Source organism: Ostrea edulis, chromosome 1 (genome assembly GCF_947568905.1).
Source record: "Ostrea edulis chromosome 1, xbOstEdul1.1, whole genome shotgun sequence".
Lineage (NCBI taxonomy): Eukaryota > Metazoa > Mollusca > Bivalvia > Ostreida > Ostreidae > Ostrea > Ostrea edulis.
Genome location: NC_079164.1, coordinates 8,636,608 through 8,648,894, shown reverse-complemented (window position 1 = coordinate 8,648,894; position 12,287 = coordinate 8,636,608).

The following is a 12,287-nucleotide window of genomic DNA, read 5'->3' as shown; positions in this document are numbered from 1 at the left end:
CACACCTGCCGTGAGCCTTTTATCTTGATCAGGTAAACGGAGTAATCCGTAGTCAAAATCAGTATGTACAGAACGACCTAATGCTTGGTATGAAACGCGTCAGACAGCATCCGACCTAATTATTGTATATTGAATCCTTGCATTCTATGTATGTAGTAAATCGGAATGTACGTTGTTTAATCTGCATGGTGTCTATTCCTTCTCAGCTTATACAACCTGCTGTAACTATTCTATCAGAATTCAATGAACTTTGTTCACCTATGTCCAAATTCTTGTCTTTGATTCAGCACATTCACTCTATCGGTAATATATTATCGGCGAAGCTTTCATTTGGGATATTGTTTGTCGGTTTGTAGTTTGATTAGTTCAGAGGCGCTCTTCCTTCAGGCGTGAATATCGCTGAACCGTGTGGTGGGAACCCTTTTGTAGAATAATTCAACGATTCAAATTAGAAATATCTTATAAAATGCCATCACCTGTAGCTTAGACATAACGCTGTCTCCGTGATTATGTTGTGATAGAGAATATGACGATTGAATATTCCCGATAAAGGAACATTGATTCTGTAGGTCCCTAATTGTAAAAGAAATCCCGAGTTTTAAAACGTTCTCTGATTCATTTCATTCTGTATATGTTATGTATAAATACACCGATAGAACTTTTAAGCATGTGATACCATTGATGTCAGAAACGTGAAATATATACCTTATTGCGTTGTGGGGTTTTTTTTCGCGGTTGTAAACTTTCGCGAATTTCTAGCTCATGGGTTTACGAATGCTTTTAGCGGAATATATTTCGGCGGAGATGGAGTTCCAAAACATAACAACTGATGAACAGTGTAGTGTTAGCTATTTACCTGTAAAACGCTTTACTGTCATTAGAAACTACTAACATAGAATAAACAACCCAGCTTCTTTTTTCTTATGTCTTATCAAAGAATGTCGAGAAACCTGTTTAATGATCAGGTATCAAAGGAGAAGATTAGATGCACATTATATGTCATTAATGTTGATCGTGAACCTACCCCGTTCCAAGTAAAACAAGTGAAGTGGTCAATCTCATAAATCCTATAAAGCATAAAAAGTGAAGAAAAGGGCAAATACGGACCTCTGGAGTTTTAGGTTTGATTGACTAGTTGTGTAGCTCAGTAGGTTTTCGTGTCAACTGATTAAGTGTGCGAGGGAGAGTCAATAAGTAACCAGCCTAACTTATTTCCGATTGAGATCCACCTCTTCTTTTACGATGTAAATGTTCTATCGTTTGATGCAATTAGACCAACGGTGTTTAAGTGCCATCAGCCTAGAACTGAAAACGTCAGGGTTCTTTCCATTGACCCACTCCTCAACTGCCGCCACGACTTCTTCGTCAGACCGGAAATGACGTCAACGGATATCCTTTACAAGTTTGGGAATAGGAAGAAGTCGCTAGGAGCTAGGTCAGGCGAATAGGCAGGATGTAGTATTAATTCATACCCGTTTCGTTCTACAGCATCCATTGCAACTTTGCAAGTGTGGACTCTCGGGTTGTCCTGTTGCAGCAAAACACCTTTAGAGAATTTACCTCGACGTTTTTCACGCATGTCGTTCTCAGCTGGTCTAGTAAGTTTGCATAGTACACTCCAGTTATTGTACTTCTTTTGAGTAAAAAGTTCAACATAATAACGCCTTTTGCTTCCCAAAATACTGTGACCATCACTTTGCCAGCAGATGGTTGCGTCTTGAACTTCTTTGGCCTGGGGGACCCAGGCCCTACCCACTGACGACTCGAGAGCTTTATTCTCTGGCTCATAATAATGAACCTAAGTCTCATCTACAGTCACCAGACGCAAAAGAAAATCATCGTTTGACCTAAAACGCTTTAACAAGGGACTGCATACTGATGTTCTGGTTGCCATTTGCTCATCGCTAAGGGATTTAGGGACCCAACGGGCTGTCAGCTTACGCATACCTAAACGATCATGTAAGATTGTTGAAACGCTACAATGTGAAATGTCTAATGTCTGTGCTATTTCTTCTACCTGAATTCGCCTGTAAGAGTATACCAGACCCCGTACTTTCTTCCACATTTTATCGTCGGTGGCATCTAATGAGTATCCATACCTGGCTTCATCTTCTAAAGACGTTCTACCACGTTTGAATTCCCCCACCCAGAATTTAACCTGTACATAAGATGGTGGAGAAGACCCATAAACATCGGCTAACTCGCCGTGTATTTCCTTGCCTGTTTTACCTTTTAAGTACAAGTACCGAATTATAGCACGGTATTCAACTTTAGATGAAAGGCATGCCTTTGCATCACTATTCAATATCTTATTAAACATGTTAAAAAATGACTCGATACGCGTGCAATTTTGTACCCAGGTATAACACATGTATCAAAACAAGGCACGGAAACCGTGACCGTCTCGGTCAATCGGAAATGGGATAGGCTGGTTACTTATTGACTCGCCCTCGTAGATTGTGAGCTTGAATCCAGCAGCGTTAAGAAACCAGATCATTTGCTACTAAAACGACATTTGTTTTACGGAATAAAGTGAATTTGAAGTTTTCAGTTCAAATTATTGTTGTACATAGCCTCCTCTTTTCAAATTTCTCAGGTATAGTTTCATTTGACAATGAAAAGACATTTAGCATGAAAACCACAAAAGTACTTTTTTCGTATCAGACCTACAGTAATAGTGTTAATTCAGAGAGTTCTTCTTACGAGTTTATATGTTGTCTTGTTATTTATCAAAACAGTATCCTTAATTCTAAGCAATAGAAGAAAGCTGCTGAATTCTATATTAGCTCTGAAGATTTCAGAGGAAGCATTATGTCTGGTTTCTCTTAACGCAGTATAGTCGTACTCAATATCACTATATTTCAGTTATATGTCTGTTATACAGGGCTTGCCTGGATCGCTGTATTCCAGTCGCGTGCCATGCGTCTGCCAAGAGACTAAACAATTACATTAATTCCAAAAATCGTAGTAACTCTGTTGGAGATTAGGGGAAAACAAGAGGCATATCATAAACAAAATGGAGATAATCTTATTGCTCTCGGTGGGGTTTGTATGAAAGTCGTGGACTTTGATGTCCATCACGAAATATCCCAGACCTGTTCCGATAAGGGTGAATGGGCTAGTTACGGCTAGATCCGGGAATCGTGCTGGACTTGTGGTTGTGTTAATTGTATTTTAGTTCTGACATCGAGAGAGAACGGTTAATTCGCAATCTAAATAAAATCAGACTTCTTGGATCCGCGCCGTATACTCTGCGTAAGAAGTAATTGTTAGCATATCTTAGGATCTGATTTTCATTACATTGGGTTAATTCGGCAAATTCAAAATGCAACTGTTATTAATCATTTATCCCTAAAAGTTAAATATGACTGACAAGGTATTATATTCCATAACGTTATATCTTTTAATGATAGAACACAGTGCTACACCTTTTTTATGCCACAGTATACTTTTCACCACTTTATGACACATTTCTAACGGTATATAAAAGACCATGAGTTTTGAGGGCTGCAATATTTAGGCCTATGCTCAGCACTTACGTCCTTTGAGTAGGGAGGGATCTTTATCGTGATACACCTCCTATGACACGGGGCCTCGCTTTTTGCGGTCTCATTCGGAACTTATTAGAACTTTTCTTAAGATGAAATGAAGTTTGCTACCTGAAGGTGTCCCAGATAGGTGTATATCAGCTTACCGAACTTACGCACCTTGGGCAGGGAATCAGTCATCATACGATGATTTACAGGGAACCAGTCATTATACGATGATTTACAGGGAATTTAGCAAAACATGTCGATTTATATTCATATAGTGAAAATTCAGTAAGGGTATAAAATCCTTCCTTTTCAGTGGATTCAAAAGATTGGTTTAATTGTATATTGTTTAACGCCCCTCTCGAGAATTTTTCGCTCAAATGGAGACGTCACCATTGACAGGGATAACGTCTCCATATGAGCGAGAAATTATCCATTAATATTGATGGTCAACCCCGTGGATATCGGGTTAGAATAAGGCCGTAAGCGCCGAGCATAGGCCTACATTTTGCAGTCCTTCACCGGTGGTGATGACGCATCCATATGAGTGAAAAATTCTCGAGATGGACTTAAACAATATTCAATCAAATGCCGGTGAAGGGCTGCAATATTTAGGCCTATGCTCAGCACCTACGGCTTTTGAGCAGGAAGGGATCTTTATCGTGCCACATCTGCTGTGACACAGAGCCTCTGTGTTCGCGGTCTCATCCGAAGGACCACCCCATTTAGTCGCCTCTTACGACAAGGAAGGGGTACTGAGGACCTATTCTAACCCGGATCCACAAAGTATTATTTGCAAACTTTAAACGTTTTTAGAATACCCCAAGTTACCAGAATATATTGTTTGCTTCATTGAAGAATTTACAATTTAAGAATTTTTGATTACTTATGAACCAATACACATGAATAATTAGACAACACATAGATAATATAATTAATCAAATTGATGTTATAGGGCTTTCAACAGTTTCGTTTAAAGTCAGCATTTCGCATATTCTATGGTCGTTATAAAGATATAGTTAGTCAATACAACCTATCATTGGGTCAAATGCTGTCTGACGTGTCTCATACCGATTGTTAGATCGTTTTTAACTACGGATAACTCCGTTTACCTGATCAGGATATAGAGCTCACGGTGGGTGTGACCGGTCGACAGGGGATGCTTACTAAACCTTGGCACCTGATCCCACCTCTAGTTTGTCCAGGGGTCCGTGTTTGCCCAACTCTCTATTTTGTATTGCTCATAGGAGTTATGAGATTGATCACTTCGTTATCTTCACCTTTCATACACATGAATGAATAGGCAAATACTGACTGTTCAGCATCGTATAAATTTACTATGAAACTTTCTGTATATATTTCATTTATGCTGCTTGATTTCTTCTTTGTTGTGCTTTGTATAAGAAGTCGAGGAACAAAAATCACGTGATTTATTAAGCACCATTTGTACATTGGACTGGTTCGCTTCCCTTTATTCCAATCGATGCTCTTAGGAATTGAAGCTTTCACCCATCATTAGTCAGGGACCCCTATTTCAGTAAATAACAGAACCCTTTAGTGGGTGTGACATGAACTGGAAAGGAACCCCAATTTTAAATGTAAATCCAACGGACATTTCGCTCTTCCGCACAATGATTTCATTATTCATGATTAAGACGTAGATACAATTCTCATGACACCTGTCTTCGTAATGTACATTCATAATTAGTGGGTGGGGTGGTACAGTGTTAATATTTAACCACCATTCAGGGCCGTAAATTAACCTTCAATTTGGAGGAGGCAGGAAATTAGGCGGGGGTCTGGGGGCCGCCCAGGTCCCCAGACGCTGAGCACATTTTGTGCACACTGAACACGTTTCGTGCAAAATCCTTGATTCTAGGGCCTTCTAAGATGTTACTTGACTAACTCATTCTAAAAGAAAGATTTGGAATGCTTTTTAAGGGAGGTATCATGTTCTTAGTTATTGGAAACAACATAAATTCTAATGAACTTTAAATTTTATTTTTTTTTTTGGCTCAAAAGTTGGAGGAGGCAGCTGCCTCCTCCGCCTCGCCTCCATGTAATTTACGGCCCTGCCATTTCGATGAACAATATATTAACACCAACTAATGGCCAGTGATGATGAAATCTGAAATATCTGTCCCACGAACTCTGAACTCATAGTCAGCATTTCGCAAATTCTATGATCGTTATAACGGTCTAGTTTGCCAATATTACTTATAATTGGGTCAAATGCTGTCTGATATATTTCATACCAATTGTTACATGTAGGCCTTTCTTTACACACTGATTTTAACTACGGATTTCTCCATTTATCCGATCAAGACATACCACTCACAGCGGGTGTGTTGTTGTTTTGATGTTTTTCGACACACCAGCAATTTTTCAGTTATATGGTGGCTCCCAGTTTTTATTGGTGAAAGAGAGAACTCAGATACAACGTACCTGGGAATAGACCTCCGACCTTCCGAAAGTAAACTGTGAAACTTTCTCACTTACCGGCACGAGTGGGAGTCGAACCCGCGCCGACCAGAGGTGAGAGGCCGTGTGATTTTGAGCGCGATGCTTTAACCACTCGGCCACGGAGGCCCCCCGCAGCGGGTGTGACCGACAAGGGATACCTATACTCCTACATGTATTGTGCACCTGATCCTACCCCTGATGTATACATGGGTCCGTGGTTGTCCAACTCCTAATTTGGTATTCCTTACAGGAGTTATGAGATTGATTACTGTTCGTTATCTGCACCTTTCCATTCATGAAAATAAGTTTGTTTCTGGTATAAATGTACAAAGTAGCAGGCACGTCTTTCACTACAATGGTTTAATTAATCAGTTCAAGCACACATTCATAACATTTAAAATTGGGGTGGACAATCAGCCCATATATCTCACATTGCACTGAAAATAACTTTCCACCAGAAAATCAACAAAAGAAGTCCGAGGAAAGACACCCCACCCCCGATGTCCCCTAGTTCTACGTCTGCTATGTAAATCTTTGCTTTGTTTTCTAATTTGTAGAAATTCAGATTGTCAATAGAATGCTTACTGTGCATGAATGCGATCATATACCGTATAGGTTATGGCGTGTAACCTGCGGCTGCTATTTAAGGTGAATGTTTAAATCACGTCTTTGATTCAGCACATTGACTCTATCAGATGTCAGTTTTTTATTCGGGCGTAATTCTGTAGTAGAACCGTGCGAACCTATTGTGGAGTAAGACTTTTGTTACGTTTAGTTGAAAACGAACGCTTTAAAATAGAATTATCATATGAACCCCCGCTACCTACAGATTAATTCCTCAATATTCATTTTAATGTTCTTTTAAACTCCCTGGCGATTGAATATTCCTAATAAAGAAACATTCTTGATCCCTAACTGTAAAAGAAATCTCAAGTTTACGAGCGTTGTCTGTTTCCTCTGGTGATTTATACTCAGTATGTATACGGATACCCTTTGCAGACTATAACGACAGAATTCTTATGTACGTGATGTCTTTGATGTCAGACACGTGAAATGAATATCCTTTTTGTTTTTTTTTATGTCTCATTAAAGAATGTCCAGAAAGCTGTTTAATGATCAAAGGAGAAAATGGAATGACAAAAAGTGATGCATCACTGATGTTGACAGTAAACCTGCACCAGGTGAGCTCCCGACGCGGGAAGTTGCCCGTGTTGACAGCTTTTGTAGTTTCCCCTACACATCGCCAAAGAAAACCAATAGACATCAAATCACAGCGGAATCGAGATGGAACCACAGCAATTATTTGGATTATTATATAAATCAAATCCTAGTAATTTGCATCAATACTGCTTCAATCGACAGATTCAGTAGATATTTGGGATGCTGAGATATCATGTTTGAAAGCTTTTGAGATGCAGTGAGAGAATTTTGATTTGATGGTTGATAGGCTAGTGTCGTACCCAATATCAATATATTTCCTGTTACATGTCTGTTATACATGGCTTGCCTGGATCGCTGTATTCCAGTCGCGTGCCATGCGTCTGCCAAGAGACTAAACAATTACATTAATTCCAAAAATCGCAGCAACTCTGTTGGAGTCTAGGGGAAAACGAGCGGCGTATCATAAACAAGCTGAATGAAAATAATCTCATTTCTTGTTTTTGTGTCTCTATGGGGTTTGTATGAAAGCCATGGACTTTGATATCAATCATGAAATATTCCAGAGCTGATTCGGTACGAAGAACTAGTAACAGTTACATTGTAAAACCGGAAACTGTGAAGAATTCCTCCGTGGTGTTTGTGTATAATGTGATTGAATAATTGCATTTCAGTTCTATTGAATGTAAACTGATCACAGTATTAAAATGAAACTTACATGAAGGTATCCCAGTTTAATTAAGATTATTTCAACCAACCTGAATGTTACTACAGAAGTGAATCAGTTACTTTGAAATTATAAACTGGTGTGCTTAACAAGAGACCCATGGGCCACAAATCTCACCTGGGTCGCTTTTGGTCCTGCTATTCTTTAGAAGATTTTTTAGAAGATCTTTACCTTCTTCAACCCCATGATAAATGTTGATCCCGTACGACCCAACCTAGCTCCGTGGGGTTATGGCTTAACTAGATATCTACACAACATGGGGGTAAAGCAATGCCAACATGACTAGCACGATTTAGCTGTTCTTAAGAAGATCGTTTTTAAGATTTGAAAGATTTTACTCCGTATTTGATTATTATGTAAAATTTGATCCCTGATTTTAGTCCAACCCTAACCCCAGTCCATTCAAAACACTTTGTTGTGTAGTACATCTGTACTTGATTGACACCTGAGTGGAGAGTTTACGGAAGAATCGACAACATCCTTTTAGTACCACTTTTCACCCGAGATAACCTCCTCAAAGAAGATTAGCAAACATTGAAAAACTGGGAGAACATTGTCATTAAAAAGGCAGAAAAGGTTTATACTGGTTTTGTTATGAACAAATATAAGCTCTTAACAAGGGCTCATTGATAGCTCTCAGACGAACGCTTTTATTTAAAGTCAAGGTTTGACCCAACCAAGGAGTTAAAAACCATCCACAAAATGTACAAGGGGTCGGTGTAATGACCTGATAAGTGTAATGACCTGATTGACCTGATGGGGTATAATTCAATCTCCGTTGAAGTATATATCACAAAAATGATATTTTAAGATTTGTTCTGATTAAATATACACCTTTCTTTCATATGATAATGATTTCAAAAAATTATATGCGTCTTAATGCATTATAATTCATAATTTTCAAACCCGAGGGGTGTAATGACCTGATATTTAGTGTAATGTCCTGATGGGACATTTCTACAAAAATGATATATTTCTACGATGTTTTATGCACCCAAATCATTTATGTATATGAGTTGGTATATATCTTATGATATTCAATTATTGTTTTTAATAATACCCGGTTATTTTTTATTATTTTAGATTTCAACTAAACCTAGGGTGTAATGTCCTGATATCGGAATGACCTGATGACACGATAGAGGGTTATAGAGTAATGTCCTGATGTGCTGTTTTTATAGTAGACAAAGATTCTTTCGGCGTTATTTGTTTTTATATTGAATATTTTCATAAACATTAATTTTTTGAAATGATATTTAAAAAAAAAAAATTCGAAGATTTATAAATTAACTTAAATTTGTTATTTTAAATTTGCAGAGGTGTAATGACCTGATAAAAACTGTTACAAGTATTATTGATAAACTCAAATTAAAGGATAGATTTGTTTAATGTTAATAATGATATGTTGATTGCATAATTTAGATAGTGATAGTACTGAGCGAAATGAAACATTGGACAAAACATTTGTTTCCTGAATTATATATCAAATAAATATGTACATTCATATGTTAATGTAGCTGGAAAAAACATTGACCAAAAACATGTAAGAGGTCAAAAAACTTTTTAAAAAATAATGTTTCAATTTCTGCTTGTGTGTAGAATGAAATTAAACAAAAACTATTTTATTATGCATGGATTTCCAAATTGGAACCATACAGAATTGGCATTCAATGATTTTGCATACTTATAATTTGGAGAAGTTGATAAAGGAAAATAAAGTATCCAATCCCGATAGTCCAAGTGACGCAATTAAACTAAATAATTTGGTAATTGTGAGTAACTACCGTATACCTGGCTTATTTCGACTTCAAGGCTGAAATACCGCGATGTAAAAACAAATTAATTTCAATTTAGCACTTAATTTTCAGAATATCAAAGACACATCTTTAATCGCTGAAGTTAAAGTATGAATGGTAGTAAAGAATTCGGTAACATCAAAAATAATTTAAACTATCACGTCAAATACAGATAACAAATTGCAGTTAATATTGCAGTTATATACATATCTTGATTTATATTCGATAATCTTGTTATTTATATTTGAAAAATTGAACAAGATTGTCAAATATAAATCAAAATTTTCGCATATAAATATCAAGATTATCGAATTCAAATATCAAGATTATCGAATATGAAGCAAGATTTGTATAATATTACAACGTTTTACTTGATAATTTTTAGGTCACCTGAATCATTCAGGTGACCTATTGCTATCTGTTTTTGTCCGTCGTCGTTCGTCGTGCGTTAACATTTGAACATTTTCAGCTTCTTCTCTGAAACCCCTGAACCAATTTCAACCAATTTTGGCATATAGCATCTGTGGGTGGAGAGCAACAAAAATTGTGAAATTCGTGGTCCCTGCAACCCTGGGGCCTGAGGGGTGGGGCAAAAACCATCAAAATGAGTGTAATTTTAAAAAATCTTCTTCTTTACTCCTGGACATCAAGAAGCCAAACTGTGGGCATAATTATAATGAGCGTTGAGCCCTCTACCAAAATTGTGAAATTCATGGCCCCTGGGGCAGGGGTTCTCGTGTTAGGGTGGGGCTCTATTGGTCATATAGTGAAAATGTAGAAATTCTTTGAAAATCTTCTTATATTGGTTTTATCTAAGGAGTAAATAACCCTTTTCTTTATGATGTCTCAGACCTAGGTTTTTTTAAAAAGGATCATTGATTGAACATAAAAATGACACATGTACTTCATGACCACATAGCTATTCAATGTTTCTTCCATCCAAAAGTAAAATTCTTATATTTAAACACAAACCTAATTCAAACATTGGAAGGTTGTTACATGATACTCAGGTGACCTATAAGGCCCCTGGGCCTCTTGTTCATTAATATTTTCAAAAGAAGAACTTGAATAATAATAAACACTGTTCATACGATAAAAACATCTATAACTCCGGTATAATTCGTAAATTATATATATCTTATATTGTCATGCATCGTACATGTGTATGTCATAACATATATTGTTGTGATTGTGTACTTATCTTGATTTTTTTCTTCTTGAATTTTGTATGCCCAACATAGCCTAGAATTGGATGAATGAATAAATAATTAAGATAAACGTTAGAAATAATAAATGAAAAGTATGACCTAAAATATTGCATGCGACGCACAAACAAATAATTTCAATATACCAATTTTTGGAATAGCAAATATACTCCTTTCAAAATGCTGAAATTAAAATAATCTTTATGAAAACTTTAGAAATAATCGATATATAAATACTACGTCTTTCATATAACTTTCAAATCAACTTGTTAATAATAATAAGTAATAAAGCTATACGACACGTCTTATCAGGTCAATCTTCATCAGGACATTACACCGCAGAAAATCTCATCAGGTCATTCTTCATCAGGACATTACACCACCGCGGAAGAAAACTCGTTATAATACTCGTTTAAACAACATTTAATAATTATGTTTTACAACATATTAAATATAACTATTCATACAAAATAATGACTACAAAAAATAAATATATACACTTAACATTACAGCTCAGATTGGTAAAATACTTCATCAGGACATTACACTAATTATCAGGACATTACACCCTTCGCTTTTGCTAAATGCAATAAAAAGGGTATTAAAATAACTTCTTGTAATTTCTTCTTTTCTAATATCATAAAGAATGATAAAACAAGATATAAGAAACAAAAATTATTTTAATACAACGTTTATTTCCTTAATAATATTACTTTATACCCCATCAGGTCAATCAGGTCATTACACTTATCAGGACATTACACCCACCCATGTACAAGGGTGAGATGGGTGACAATGTTTTTATAATGATTTGTCGCAATGACTGTAGTCTAGGACAATTTACTTGCTGTCTAAAATGCATCGCGAAAACATGGCAGACCGCCCTGTAGTCAGTACCATTGAACATCCTAAGGAAAAAAACCCGAAAATCATTGATTTATATTTACATCTCAATCAAATCGCGTGAGGGTCCGGGTCAGAATAGGTCCTCTGTACCCCTTGCTTGTCGTAAGAGGCAACGAGATGGAACGATCCTTCAGATGAGACGGCAAAAACCAAGGTCCCGTGTCACAGCAGGTGTGACACGATAAAGATCCCTTCTTGCTCAATGGACATAAGCGCAGATTATAGGCCTAAATTTTGCAGCCCTTCACCGACAATAATGACGTCTCCATGAGTGAAAAATTTTCGAGTAGGACGTCAAAAAATATTCAACCAACCAACCATCTCCGTCACCTTGTAGAGGATTTATTGTCATACCCGAAGGACACGGCTGTTACCTTACTAAAACACGTACATCGGGCCTGCCAGACCATACCCTCCTTGTTACCATGGATGTCACTTCACTTTACAAGGCTTCTAAAGTGGTATGGAATAATAGGGTAAGTCAATGTCCTCCAACTGA